The sequence below is a fragment of the Stomoxys calcitrans genome, chromosome 1, assembly GCF_963082655.1.
Source record: "Stomoxys calcitrans chromosome 1, idStoCalc2.1, whole genome shotgun sequence".
NCBI lineage: Eukaryota > Metazoa > Arthropoda > Insecta > Diptera > Muscidae > Stomoxys > Stomoxys calcitrans.
In genome coordinates this window covers 101,113,527-101,127,841 of record NC_081552.1, presented here as the reverse complement: position 1 = coordinate 101,127,841, position 14,315 = coordinate 101,113,527, and the positions used below count along the sequence as shown (strand labels likewise).

The window sequence follows — 14,315 nt, the reverse complement described above, 5'->3', positions numbered from 1 at the left end:
AGTGAGAAAACGGATTTCCGAAATTTTTTCACGTAGTGCGCCCTTTTAGATCTTATGTGAGAATCATGTTTTTTAAATACATACCATTTCAGCTATTCCGTTTCATTATTGCTTAGCAGATTTATTTATTTTGTGATAATTAATGAACTGTATGTTTATTTGACAGTTACCAATGCTGCCAAGTGCATTTTTACTTTAAAAAAGCGGTTTTAATCGCCAAAATCACTAAAGATTCCAATGGGGCATCTTTGTTTTAATAAGTGAGAAAACGGATTTCCGAAATTTTTTCACGTAGTGCGCCCTTTTAGGTTTCAGAGGCAGTATATGAGTATCGTAGAAGTTTTAAACGAAAGACATTATTGGAATGAGAGAAAATACGCAGTTCATAAGGCAGACGATTCCAAGATCTAGCAATTCAAGCGACTTAGCGAAAAAACGACAAAACCAAAAATGTTTTTGGGGTTGGTCTGGACCTGTCGTTGACAGCGACGTGCCTTTGCAAGTGGCGAATAATGTTCCACAAAATAAGCTCCATTAAAATAGTTTTCCAGAGTGTAAACGATGATTTTATTTCATGAACAACAATCAATGGAAAGGAATGATACGGAATTGAAGGAAGCTGCAGGAAATTACTGCTACAAAAAAACATGATAAACAAAATAAAAACCTTTAATGCCATACAACTACTCACAGGGCTGCCAGACGTGACGATTTTACGCCATTCTGACAATTTTTTGTCCGAAATTTTAACTTTAGACGATTGACGATTTTTGCTTCAAATCCTTTTATGTTTTGACTTTTATGTTTTTTTTTTTACTTTGAAGGTAATCAGACCTATATTGGTAGTACAGTCGTGTTTCTACTAAATCGGTTTTTGTATTATTTGTATTTGTTCTTTATCTGCCCTTATTAAATACTTATGTTATTGGAAAAAGTTCCGTGAAGAAATCGAAATTTCAATAAAATTTCCATTTTAGAATTCCAGTATCCTACCATTCTGAAAGTTTCTCTTTAGTCAGATTTCACTGAAATCTTATCCATAGATAAATTTTTAGCAAAGATTTAATTGTAATTTTGTGTTTAAGGAAAATTAAATTAATGGAAATTTTGTCTCTTTATAATAAATATCAGAATATATATAGTTTTATTTAAAGTAATAGTAAATCAAACGCAGCCCTTATTATTTTAGCTACCACAGGTCTTTTACACATATTGCGAAATTTAAATCAAAGAGATGAATTTCCGGTGTGACAATTTTATGACGTTAAAAAAAATATGACGATTTTTTATCAAAATTTTTACAATTTTTCACGCAAAAGATCAGGCATCACTGACTAATCACCGCAGTGTGTTCCTAACAAATTGATCGAAATTAAAAAAAAAAACTAAAAAACTTAAAATAAAAGTAAAAATACAAGAAGCCTCTGCTTCGTTATAAACCAGTAACGGCTTTAAAATTGGAAGGGCAATAAACACTGAAATGCGTACGGCTTGACAAGAACAAAAGAACATAAAGCAAAAACACTCATATTTAAAATTATGGTGGCTCATGGAACAAATGGCATTGTATAAAAAATATAATAATCAAAACAAAATAAAAACGAAGCAATCAGCGACATCCCCCGTGAATTAACCAATATTAACTTCATCATATCTTGAATAGCGAGCTTGGAAACTTGACGCCTTTGTTAAGAACATAGAAAACAAAACTTATGCCGTCAATTGAAATAAACATATTAATAAATGCGTCAATGTAGGTCAATGAACAAATCGAGTCATTGACCATTTTCGGCAACTCAGCAGTTATGCAAATGCATTTGCATAGCAAATACGTAGAGTCAATCAACTCAATTTAAATCTGCATACGTCTGCACAACTGCATTTAGTTCTTGAGTTTGCTTTTACTTGTTTTGATATAACTTTTGTATTAATAAGCATTTGTCTTTAAGCCCATTGTTAACTGTAAGAGTATATAACCTCAAACAAAATAAAGGCCATTTGGCAATCTATTAAAACAACCCCATGTGTTATTGCTTGCCCATTTTTCTACTAGTTACAAGTGCTAGGAGAAAAGAATCAGAAATTCAAGAAAGGAAATAGTGATAGTTTTGACGCATCGTTTAAACTAACAACCACTACTCCTCTTGAATTGACATTTTGGTGACCCCGACGTGACAGCCTTAATACTATTGTACTCTTCTCGACATCTGCACTACGAATCACGCCATCATTGCCTACAAACCCCTTCACCACACGACCCCGCTTCTACTCCCTTCGGGACACGCCGGTATCACAAAAAAGCACGAGGTCACCAATCGCAATAGCCCTCGTAAAGTTGCGCCATTTAGCTCGCCTAGTCAAGGTAAGCAAGTATTTATTAATCCAGCGCTTCCAAAAATGATCTCGTAGATGACGAGAAAAGAGTCATTGCGTTCTTAGCACAGAAGGTTTGTCGGTTATTAGGGTAGCAAGGGTCTGAGCGGTATTTGCAGCTCCAAGCAAAAAGTGTTTGGGCGTAAGCGGCTGCTCTTCTTCATGTGACAATGGCAAATGTGTCAAAGGGCGAGATTTCACTATATTTTCCTTTTCGATTAGGAAACTCTGAAACGTGTATTCATGGGGCGATGATGTACCATGCGATCCCAAGCTCCTTCCGGCCAAGCAGATTCATGGTCGTACAAAAAACTTGTTCCATTGAACCAGCGATTATTTCTTGAAAAATCTGTTATTTCTGCTACATTGAGTCTTGTCGGAATTGGTTGGGCAAGTTGATTCTAAAATTTCCAATATCTTGTGGGTTACAAAAGGTTTGTACCTTCGATTATTGGAACCAATCTAATTTATTACCGTAGTCGAATCACACCAACATATGAAACGGCAAACCTTCATACCATGTTCTTTCATGATTGTTATATTTACAATAATCGAGTTGCCAGTACGTCCAGTACTTTTTCCGATTGAAGTTCCTCTAGACCACTGCTAAAACTAACAGGCTCACCAAATTTACCGTTTAAAGGTCGGTATTATATTCGGTTTTGGCGGTGAAACTCCATATAAAAATAATAAACGGAAAAATTTGCCGAAATTTGTTCGATTCGTCATAACTTGTTTTTTCATCTAGGGAAAATTTACATTTCGGGACGCCAATTGAAAACACAACCATTTTCGCTGTGCAACAAGTAATTTTCTTACGCAAAATAAACGCGATCGTCAAACTTCTAATTGTAACTGGGTGTTTGTAAGTGTTAGTGATGTTGCTCACATGTTCTTTACATAAATTGGCTATGTAAGAATATTTCTTCCACTAGCCGAACGTAGAATAGCGTTCCAAGCGCCTCGATCTTCTGCGCTCATTCTAAAATCTCTGACACCAAGTTTCGAGGTGTCTCCCACAACTTTATCTTTCCATCGGGCTTTTGGACTTCCCGCTTTGCGTGTACCACCGTGTTTGCCTTTAAAAGACTTCTTTGCTGGAGCTTCTTCATCCATTCTGACAACATGACCTAGCCAACGCAGCCGTTGTATTTTGATGCGTGTAACTATGCTATCGTCGTCATACAGCTCATACAGCTCGTGGTTCATACGTCGCCTATATTCTCCGTTAACGCAAACTGGTCCATATATTTTACGAAGAATCTTTCTCTCAAATACTCCAAGCACTGCCTCATCTGCTTTCACAAGTACCCATGCTTCAGAACCATATAACAGCACGGGTGGTATCAGTGTCTTGTAAAGTGTAGTCTTCGTCTGTCGAGAGGTGGCCTTGTTTCTAAACTGCTTACTTACTTCCAAAGTAGCATCTGTTTGCCAGTATTATTCTTCACTTTATCTCAAAACTGATGTCATTCGTTTCGGTTACGGCGGTGCCGAGATAGATAAAGTTACTGACTATCTCAAAGTTGTGGTTCCCAACTTTCTCCATGTTCTTTATCTGCTCGGTTGTACAAGGCTTTTTGGGAGTGGAAACCATCCATTTCGTCTTATCTCCATTTACTGCCAGACCTATTTTCACTGACTCTCTTTCGATTCTTTCAAAGGCTGCAGTTACTACTTCCGGTGACCGACCTATGATATCGATATCGTCGGCATAGGCGAGTAGCATGTGCTCTCTTGTGATTGGTGTGCCATATCTATTCACTTCTGCATCTCGTATAATCTTCTCCAGCAGGATATTAAAGATCCTTGTCTGAAACCTCGTTTGGTATTAAATGATTCGGAGAGATTCTTTCCTATTATTACTGAGGAACGCGTATCAGCAAGTGTCATCATGCAGAGTCTTATTAATTTTGCAGGGATACCAAACTCAGACATGGCTTGAAATACCTTTGAACGTAAAGGAGTATCGAAGGCGGCTTTGTAGTCAACAAAGAGGTGGTAGGTGTTGATTTGTCCTTCTCGGGTCTTTTCCAGGATTTGGAGCAGTGTGGATATCTGGTCTAGGGTGGATTTACCTGGTCTAAAGCCGCATTGATAGGGCCCAATTATCTCATTGACTTTAGGTTTTAATCTTTCACACAGTACGCTCGAGAGTATCTTGTATGCGATGGGGAGGAGACTTATTCCTCTGTAGTTGGCACATTCCGTCTTGTCTCCTTTCTTGTGTACGGGACGTAGTATGCTGAGGTTCCAATCATCGGGTATACGTTCTTCTAGCCAGATTGCGCAGATAAGCTGATGCATACGCCTTATCAGCGTGTCGCTTCCGGTCTTAAATAGTTCAGCGGGTAACCCGTCGGCTCCTGCTGCCTTGTTGTTCTTTAGTCGGGTTACTGCTACTTGGACCTCATTCTGACTAGGAGGTAAACATTCTATACCATCATCAGGGATTGGTTCTGCGGTATCCTCTTCGCCGCCAACATCGGACACTAGCAGTTGGGTAAAATGTTCTTTCCATATCCTCAGCATGTTGTCTGTGTCAGTTACCAGATTTCCTTCGTTGTCTCTGCAGGAGGATGTGCCTGCACCAAAGCCATCGGTTTGGTGTTTAATTCTTTGGTAGAATTTCCGGACTTCATTCTGACTCCTGTACATCTCAATTCGCTCGCACTCACGTCTTTCCATTTGCTTTTTCTTTCTGCGGAATAGACGTTTCTCCTCTCTCCTTTTCTCCCGATACCTCTCCTTCATCTTGCGCGTTGCTACTAATTGCAGGGTTGCTCTATATGCCGCATTCTTGGCTTCAGCAGCATCTCGACACTCTTGGTCGTACCATGGGTTTTTTGGAGGAGGCTTCCGGTTCCCAAGTACGGATTTCGCGGCATTTTCCATGGAGTGGGCAATAGTTTGCCACTGCGCCATTATATCATCGGAACAAGGAGTGCTTTCATCAAGCAGTTGGGTCAGTCGAGTGGAGTATGCCGCTGCCATTTGTTGTGTCTGCAGCTTTTCAATGTCGGGCTTCCGTGCAGTGTCAGATCGTACTTTCCTCGCCATGTTCAAATGGGTCCGAACCTTTGCTGCAACAAGGTAATAATCCGAATCTACAATATATTCGCTCCACGGATCGATCGTACATCTAACACGCTGGATGAATGCCTTCTATCTATCACAACGTGATCAATTTGGTTTCTCGTGTTTTGATCGGGTGACAGCCATGTGGCTTTGTGGATGTTTTTATGTTGAAATCTGGTGCTACTAACTACCATTTTTTTGTCGCGGCGAAATCTATCAACCTCAACCCATTACTGGACGTTATCTCGTGGAGGCTAAACTATCCGACTGTTGGACCAAAAATGTCTTCCTTCCCTATTTTCGCATTAAAATCTCTCAGAACGATTTTAATATTATGGGCGGGGCAGCGGTCATATTCTCTCTCTAGGCGCTCGTAGAAAATATCCTTGGTCTGCTCGTCTTTGTCTTCCGTCGGGGCATGGGCACAAATAAGGCTGATGTTGAAGAATTTGGCTTTTATGCGGATCGTGGCTAGCCTCTCATCCACCGGAGTAAAGCTGGAGACTAGGTGTTTCAGTCTCCGACTAACCACAAATCCGCAGCCAAGTTCATACCTCGTGTTATGGCAGCTATAGTATAGTTCGTCACTGTTTGGTGTTGTAGTGAAGCCATTCCCAGTCCATCGCACTTCCTGTAAGGCGGTTATATCTGCCTTGTATTTCTCTAATACATCCGCCAGCGCGTATGATGCACCTTCTCTATAAAGAGTGCGGACATTCCAGCTGCAGATCCGCAAATCATGGTCCTTTTTTCGTTTGCGTAGGTCGTCAACGTTGGGGGGGGTCCGTTTTTACTATTCTTTTGTTTTTCATAGTAGTTCTATGTTTTCCGGGGCGGGTTACTGCAAGATCGCATGTACACTGGTTGGAAAAAAAATATAGTGTTTGTGGATGCATACATAAGAAAGTATTTTTTTAGTATAAGTAAATATACTCGAAAGAAAAATAAATGTTTCTTTCACAACACGCAACTCAATCAATCTGTACGAAATAATGAGAATTGTGGAAGAATGTGTTGTCCTTTTGGTTTGCAATTACAACAACAATATTTGGATAAAAGTGGCCGATGCTGACAAAGTCTTTTGAAAAGTAGTGCTTATATAACTTATAACAGTGAAAACACTACAAAATCTAATTATTTTGACAAATAAATTCTGCATTTGTCTCTTTTTAAATTGTTTTGTGTTTCATTATATATTAATTACGAAGGTGTGGGTTTTGGTTGAATTACAAAAACATACATGAATTTCAGTACGGCCCATACACCCACATTTGTGTGCACACATGCTCGTAAGCAGCTGATAAATTATTTGATGCCATATTATTTTTTTTATATGTAAATGGCAATATTTTGGCCATAGAAACCCAAAAAAATCAACTTTGTCAAACTACCGAAAGAACGATTTTTGGAAATTAGAACGTAAAAAAGAACGTAGCTCCAGCCTTAAGAGCAGTATGCATCTCTGGCGAAATTTTCGTTACCATAAGAAATGCACTGACATATCCTAAACGAAATTTTCGTTACCGGTACCGTTACCGAAAATTTCGTTTGCAGGTACGCAGCTCAAATGAAATTTTCTTTGCGTAACAGCGTAACATAATAGTCATTTTTGGCAAAAACAAATAGAAATGTATGTTTTAATAGCTCCATGCAACATGAAATAAAGTTATTTGCAAATAAAAACGATTAATTACAGGACACATTTACTTTATTTACCAAAAAATTTTAAAATTTGCTCAAAACTAGAAGTCGATGTTATTTTGTTATTGAAAGTTAGCGACGTCGTTAAATTCACGCAGGTAAATTCGGCCAAAATTATAAATCGATGTATGTCTTGAATTCTAAAATGCAAATTTTGCCCATGAACATTCCACTAAGGAACAGGGGCAAACTTCTCACATATCAATGAGTGCAGTCCGATTCAAGTTTAAGCTCAATGATGAGGGGCCTCCCTTTTATAGCCGAGTCCGAACGGCGTGCCGCAGTGCGACATCTCTTTGGAGAAAAGTTTTACATGGCATAGTACCTCACAAATGTTGCCAGCATTAGGAGGGGAAAACCACCACTGAAAATTTTTTCTGATGGTCTCGCCAGGATTCGAACCTATGCGTTCAGCATCATATGCGGACATGCTAACCTCTGCGCTACGGTGGCCTCCAATGTCTTGTATTCTACACAACTATTTTTCAGTGGCGACATAAATGTCTTGGCTGCAACCGAAATTTTCGCAAGAGGCACATACCCAGCTTAAGCTGAGTATTCTGTTCAGCTTTTCAGGCGGAATGCTGTCAAACTCCATATAAAAAAAGCGTCGGCGAAACATTGGCTAAAAGAAGGGGGAAAGTAGTTCTCTGCTTAAAGTGAGGATAATAGCAAAAATATATTATAGTGGCAACACTTCAAACTATTGCTGGCATCATTTCTGTTTGTTTTATTGGTTTCAGTGGTTCGTTTTACTTTATTTATTTGCGAAAAAGTATATAAAATAGAGAAAACAAAACAGTATGGAAACAAAAACGTTTGATTGCAGTCAGATTTCGCTCGCGAAACAATTAAAATTTTCAGCGGCTATTCCGAAATTAGAAGAGAATATCAGCCGTTAAGCTGAGTGTGCGAAATTGTCAGTTGCAAACCATGGCGAAACAATTAAAGGTGATCTCATTTGTACAACAACCACAAATCATACGGTGCAATCCTCCATCTTGGCTTCAAACTGATCGACGTTTTGCTAACACAGGTAAAGAAATTTTTGTGAGCTTGTGTGTATTCGTGTGCATACATGAGCAGAAAATATGCGAGAAAGAAGAAAACAACAAAGAGAATCGAAACAAAAATCTGACATTCTAATACTGTCAAACCTGGCCGGCTGTTAACAGCTGCTCGCATAAGACCACTTTATTAAATCCGCTTCTATTGTACATGGAAAACTCGATAAAACTAACTGCGACAAATGGTTGACAAAAACAAAAAAAAGTCTGCTTTCATATCAACCTTAAGTGATCAATCAGGGAAAGTTAGCTTGAACGCAACAAAACTATTATATTCATTTGCTCTAATAAGGTGAGTTTGTTTCTAAAGATACATAAATAACGCTGAAGTCTTTAAAGGGTACATAACTCAAAAAATTGATTTTGCAGAAAACGCATTTTAAGATTTCAAAATTGTAAGGTAACCCTTCAAGTACATGAGCAAAGATTTTGTTTTGTTAATTTAACCAAATATGTTTGTATCATTTTTTATTTCATGAATTATAATAGTCTTCAACTTACAATGTACTTCATCTACTTCTAAGGGCGCAAATTGTTGGTGTGTCCATACTTCTTCTTGCGACAGTTATTAGCACGGGGATGAAGACGAGCTTATCACTTAGACACACACAACCAAAACTCGTTGACAAATAGTGTACTTCGCGAGAAAAAATTGTACTCAGCTGTTTACGGTACATTACCTGGTAATTATGACATTGATGTTACATAGGTACGTTTGCAGAGTGGGCGTCCTTGGGTTTGCTCTGCAAATAAAAAAACACGGAATACTCGCATAAAGTTAGTTTGTAAAAGTAAATTAAGAATAAAAAAATCAAATTTAATTAATTAATTAAAACCTTGAAATGCTGATTTTGTTTGTTGGGTAAGTTGTGGATAAAGAGTTTGTGTTTGAAGTCGTTGTGGTGTCTTGTGTTTTGCTGGTAATGGAATTTGGGACTATTTTTGAGTAGTCCTGGCGGCTGTGTTAACATTGTAATGGAAACAACAACTTCGAATCGGAAGTATGCCAATAAAAAAAACTTAAGTAAAACGATTGTTTTATACTTGACTACGGTATGATACATTTTATCTCATTTATGTGTGGCGTAATAAAAGGGGATATTGAATATATTAGACCAATTTTGGCTGATTGTGGGGATGAGCAATTTGTTAAAACCACGCAACTCAATCGCACAATTTTCCAAATTTGGCTCTCGGGGACCCAAGCATCAGAGAGTTAGTATTGCAGGGTCATCGGCTATCGCAACAGAGACTTCAACGTCGAACCGCCCTTTGCTCATAGCTTGTTTTCACCCGCATCGTCTGCGGGGCGAACGATCATCAACTCCACCTCCCATTCCCCAACCACCGTAAAAATACCAAACATATTTTTATCATATTGTATTGCTTTTTTATAATATCCTATTCACTTTCATATCTTCCTAGAGCGCAAGTTAAATAAATAATGCATTAAAAGATGCTTGGAGATCGCCTGTCGCGGCAGCAGCATTCATATAGTAACTGCAATTCCACTGAAACATCCCTTCACGACATCGTCGGGTACATAGAGGGTTCTCTCGCTGTCAAGGAATATACAATGCTAGCATTTCTTGACATTGAAGGTGCTTTCAATAATGTAAAACCGACGTCAATCATAAGGGAGTTGGAGTTTCTAGACATCAACGCTACACTAAGAAAATTATTAAAGATGCATTACGGCAGGCTTGGGAGCTGTGGATCTAAAAAGATGGGTCAACAGAGGAACACCTCAAGGAGGTGTACTGTCTCCTCTACTTTGGAGGAAGAAAAAGGCGTAAAAGTGGTCGCGTATGCTGATGACATGGAAATTGCGGGTAGGGGAAAGTTTCCCAGCGCTCTAAGAGATATACTTCAGTAAGCTCTACATGCAACAGCAAAGTGGTCTAGGTATAAATCCGTGCAAGACAGAGATAGTTCTTTTCAGGAGGAGATACAAGTTGCCTACACCTGGAACCTGTTTGCTTGGATGGAGAGAATGTTCCATTTACAGAAAGCGCAAAATACCTGGGTGTTTTGCTGGACAGGAATTGAACTTCAAATACAACATTTTGGAAAGGGCAAGAAAAGCAACTCTTGCCCTATACACCTGCAAGAGAGTCATTGGAAAAAGTTGGGGGTTTAGACCGCGTGTCATGCATTGGGTGTATACTGCAGTTGTCAGACCTATTATGCTATATGGTGTTATGGTCTGGTGGACGTCCCTTTAAAAGCCCACCTACTACTTAATACCTAACCGGATCCAAAGGATGGCTTGTTTGTGCATCACAGCCGCACTGAGGACGACACCATCTGATGCACTGAATTTAATGCTTGAACTTATGCCTGTAGACATTGTGGCTACCCAAATTGCGACCACTGCCGGGAGGTTAAGGCAGCTTTCTCATTGGTCATGTGGCGGCTACGGACACTGTGTTATCCTTGATACAACACCCGATGTTCCAGGCAGTGTGGATTACACCCTACCTGAGCCGCTTTTAGAAAAGTACTGTACCACTATTCCTGATAGAACAGATTGGAACTACGACATCCCTGGTAACAGAAATTACATTGACTTCTATGCGGATGGTTCCAAACTTATCGACCAGGTGGCTTTGAGGGGTACTCTAAACATCTAGAACTGGTCATATCGAAGAAGTTACTCGACCACTGCAGTGTGTATCAAGCAGAGATCCTTTCACATAAGGATGTGGTGGAATGGCCATGATATAATGTCATTACGACGATTGGCATAAATATCCTCTCAGACAGCCAGGCAGCCATTAAATCCCTGGAGAACATATTTCTAAACACAAAAATCGCACTCGACTGTCGCAGATCTCTCAACAAGAAGGATTAACAGTTCAAAATTCACTTGTTCTGGGTTCCGGGTCACAGAGATATCCCAGGAAATTGTAAAGCGGACGAGCTTGCGAGACTAGGAACTATCCTACACATTCCAGGGATACTGGAATCTGTGGGTATGCCTCTAGCGACATGTAAGCTAAGTTTTCAGGGCCAGGCCTGAAGGACAACGAATGATAGATGGTCACAAAGAGGGGGCTGTGAGCATTCCAAAACTATGTGGCCTAATCTAGACTTGAAGAGGTCTACTGCTGTACTGAGACTGTAGAACACCTTCTGTGTGTGTGTCCCGTACTAGCAGTTAGAAGGAGTTCCACTTTAGGTTCTCATTTCTTTGAAAATCTGTCTGATTTAGCGAATGTGAACATTCGCAAGTTATTGGGCTATTTAAAGCGATCGGGATGGTTCAACGGTAGGAACTAGAAGACATCTTCCTTCTTCTATTCCTGTGGTATAACAACAACAACAACGTCTAAGTGAGTCTGATGGCAAACTGCCACCAAAACCTAACCTAATCTATGGGTGATTCAAATATGGACTTTCTTTAAGCAAATATCGTTGATCTGAATGCAATAATAGAATGATTTGATTTGGAAAATTGCCATTGTTTTGCTACTAGACCCATAATTGGAACATCAATAGACAACGTTTTTAGCTTTTTCCGCAATGAAAAATAATAGACACAATTGAAATAGGACTATCAGATCAGAATTTTCTATAATGTACTATTGGTTCTGTAATAGTTACTAAAGATTTACGCAGAAATGTGAGAAAATAATTTGGCTACGGGAAAGCAAAACAATTCGGTGGAACGAAAGTAAATAATCTATGCTATGAATATGTATTACCGAAACAGTCTATCCAGTCTATTCTGGCAATTTCTAAATATAACCTTAAGCCTAGTACTGACTTCGACTTTTCACACGAACAACAGTCAAAACGCACTTAAAAAAAATGGTACTGAGTTCTATGAGCAAAGTAGTAGCGACATGTCGCTGCATCATAATAAATTTCACACAATTTTAATTGCAAATGTAATTTAATGCTCGCGAAATGGGCCGAATCAACTCTGCTTCAGTACTTTTGTGTTTGTGTTCTGGCAAAAAATAGAGCCAGCTGGATTTCGCAATAATTTAATAGGTATTTTCGCTATGAATGAAGTCAGTTATAGGCTCTAGGGCGAACATCAAGTAATGAAATTGCTTTAAAAGATGAACATGGTAATATCCGACATGGAATAGTTTTATGCACCACACAAGCTGGAACATTGAGGTCCGATCTCGCCCTTTGGTTATTCAAAAATTATTCACCATACCTAACGTCATATTTTTACTATCCCCACAACTTTGCTACCATTGGACATACAGCCTGACAACGCAATTGAACTAAGGTTGCCATCCATAATCGACCCATTAACCAGTGTTGTCAAAACGATAATAGCTAAAAAATCACCCTTTTGTTCCCGATGTCTGGAATATGGCAGAGTGATCCCACTGCTGAAGCCAAGACGCTTGAGGGAATACTCCTCCAGAGCTTCCTTGAAGAATTTCTCTTCGGCGAGTATCCGCATAGATTTCGAAGGCTGCATAGCACAAAAACTGCTTTTCATGCCATCAGCCCAGGCCATGTGAACGGTCACCGTGGCACTAGATGGCATTCGACAGGGTCAGCCATGCCAAACTATTTGATGAGTTCGCCAATACGTCTCTCTAGCCTGGACTGAAACACTGGGTCGTGAATCTGTGTGGTCGCCTACCATTTGGGGAATTAAGGGATAAGAAGTCGAAGCACCGCAGAGAGAAACAGGGAGTTTCCCAAGGCGGGGTGATATTTCGGGCACTGTTTGACCTCTACCTATCCTTCATTTCGCCCCTCCAGACGACATAGAGATCATATTATGTGCGGACGATTGTACGATCGTGTCATCGGGCCCACCTATTGATGACATCTGCGATAGGTTAAACATCTACCTCAATGAACTTGCCTCTTATTTCGCTGCAAGAAATTTGAAGATATCTGCCACCAAATCTTCAGCAACATTTTTCACTACATACACTCATGCTGTGCGTAGGTCCTCAAGTCACTTGCCGGCAGCATTTGGGGTGCTGAAAAAGAAACCTTTTTGACCACGTACAAAGCAATTGGCCTGTGGTAAGTTATACAGCGCCAGTGTGGTGTCTGTGACACGCAGTGGAATAATTTTCAGATCTGTCAGAATGCCGCCCTTCGAACTGTTACGGGCTGTCTCCTCAGTTATCATATGGACCACCTCCATCAGGAGACAATGATCCTACCCGTGCGAAGACATAACCACATGCTGCCTAAACAATACCTTTTGGGCTGTTATTGCAGAGACCATCTAAATCATCATCTTGTGGATAGGTATCCATCGCCCAGAAGCCTTAAGGTAGATCTAGAGCGTGACGTTTAGCGCTATAAGAGAGAAGCGACATATCATGCAGACACGGTAAATAGCTACAGTGTGAATGTAGTCCTTGGAGAGCGACCGCCTCCCATTGCACCTGAAGAAATTGACCTCCCCGGCAAACCAGAGTAGTTCCGACTCAATTGCGATCCGGCAGATGCAGTCGCTTCAACTCTTACAGAGCCAGGATTGACGCCGACGAGCAGGATGTATGTTCCGATTATAACCTACTGGACTAAGGACCAGATACCTTCTGGACGAACACCAACTTAGTCGCAGAGTTCCAGGATGAGATATTTAACAGAAACCAGCATACAAATGGATGAAACATAACACGCACAGCTACAACAAGCGCAATGACATAGCTTGAATAAGACTATGTAACACATTTTGATAAACGGTCCCAACGGGTGCATTCTTTCGAACCGTGAGGGCAAACCTCTTGGCGGTTTAGTAGTAGATGATGCAAAATTTCATCTGCCGGTTTGATAAACATTCGAATCAAAAATCATCAGACCCCTTCCGATATCAATAAATTATAAATTCGGCTCCTTCCACTCCCCACAATCTGTGAAAATTTCAAAGAAATCGGTTCAGCCGTTTTTGAGTCTATACGGAACAAACAAATTTACAAACCCACAAATAAACAAAGATAGAACAAATAGATAGATTGGATCTGCCTATATCTGGGACAAATTTGAGATAGATTTGTATCAGATTGTATCCAAATAGATCTAATTTTATACAAATAGATGCAATTATAAAGGGTGATTTTTTTCAAAGCTACAGGAAAGTTAAAAAAACACATCAAA

General features: G+C 39.7%; 1 long non-coding RNA gene across 1 annotated transcript; it reads left to right on the top strand.

Annotated features, from left to right (window-relative positions):
- The first annotated feature begins 8,438 nt into the window (after positions 1-8,438).
- On the top strand, positions 8,439-8,972 carry LOC131994084 (uncharacterized). Its single transcript, XR_009396421.1, has 3 exons — positions 8,439-8,511; positions 8,589-8,619; positions 8,709-8,972. It is a non-coding gene; the product is annotated as an uncharacterized LOC131994084 (long non-coding RNA).
- The last annotated feature ends 5,343 nt before the right edge of the window (positions 8,973-14,315 follow it).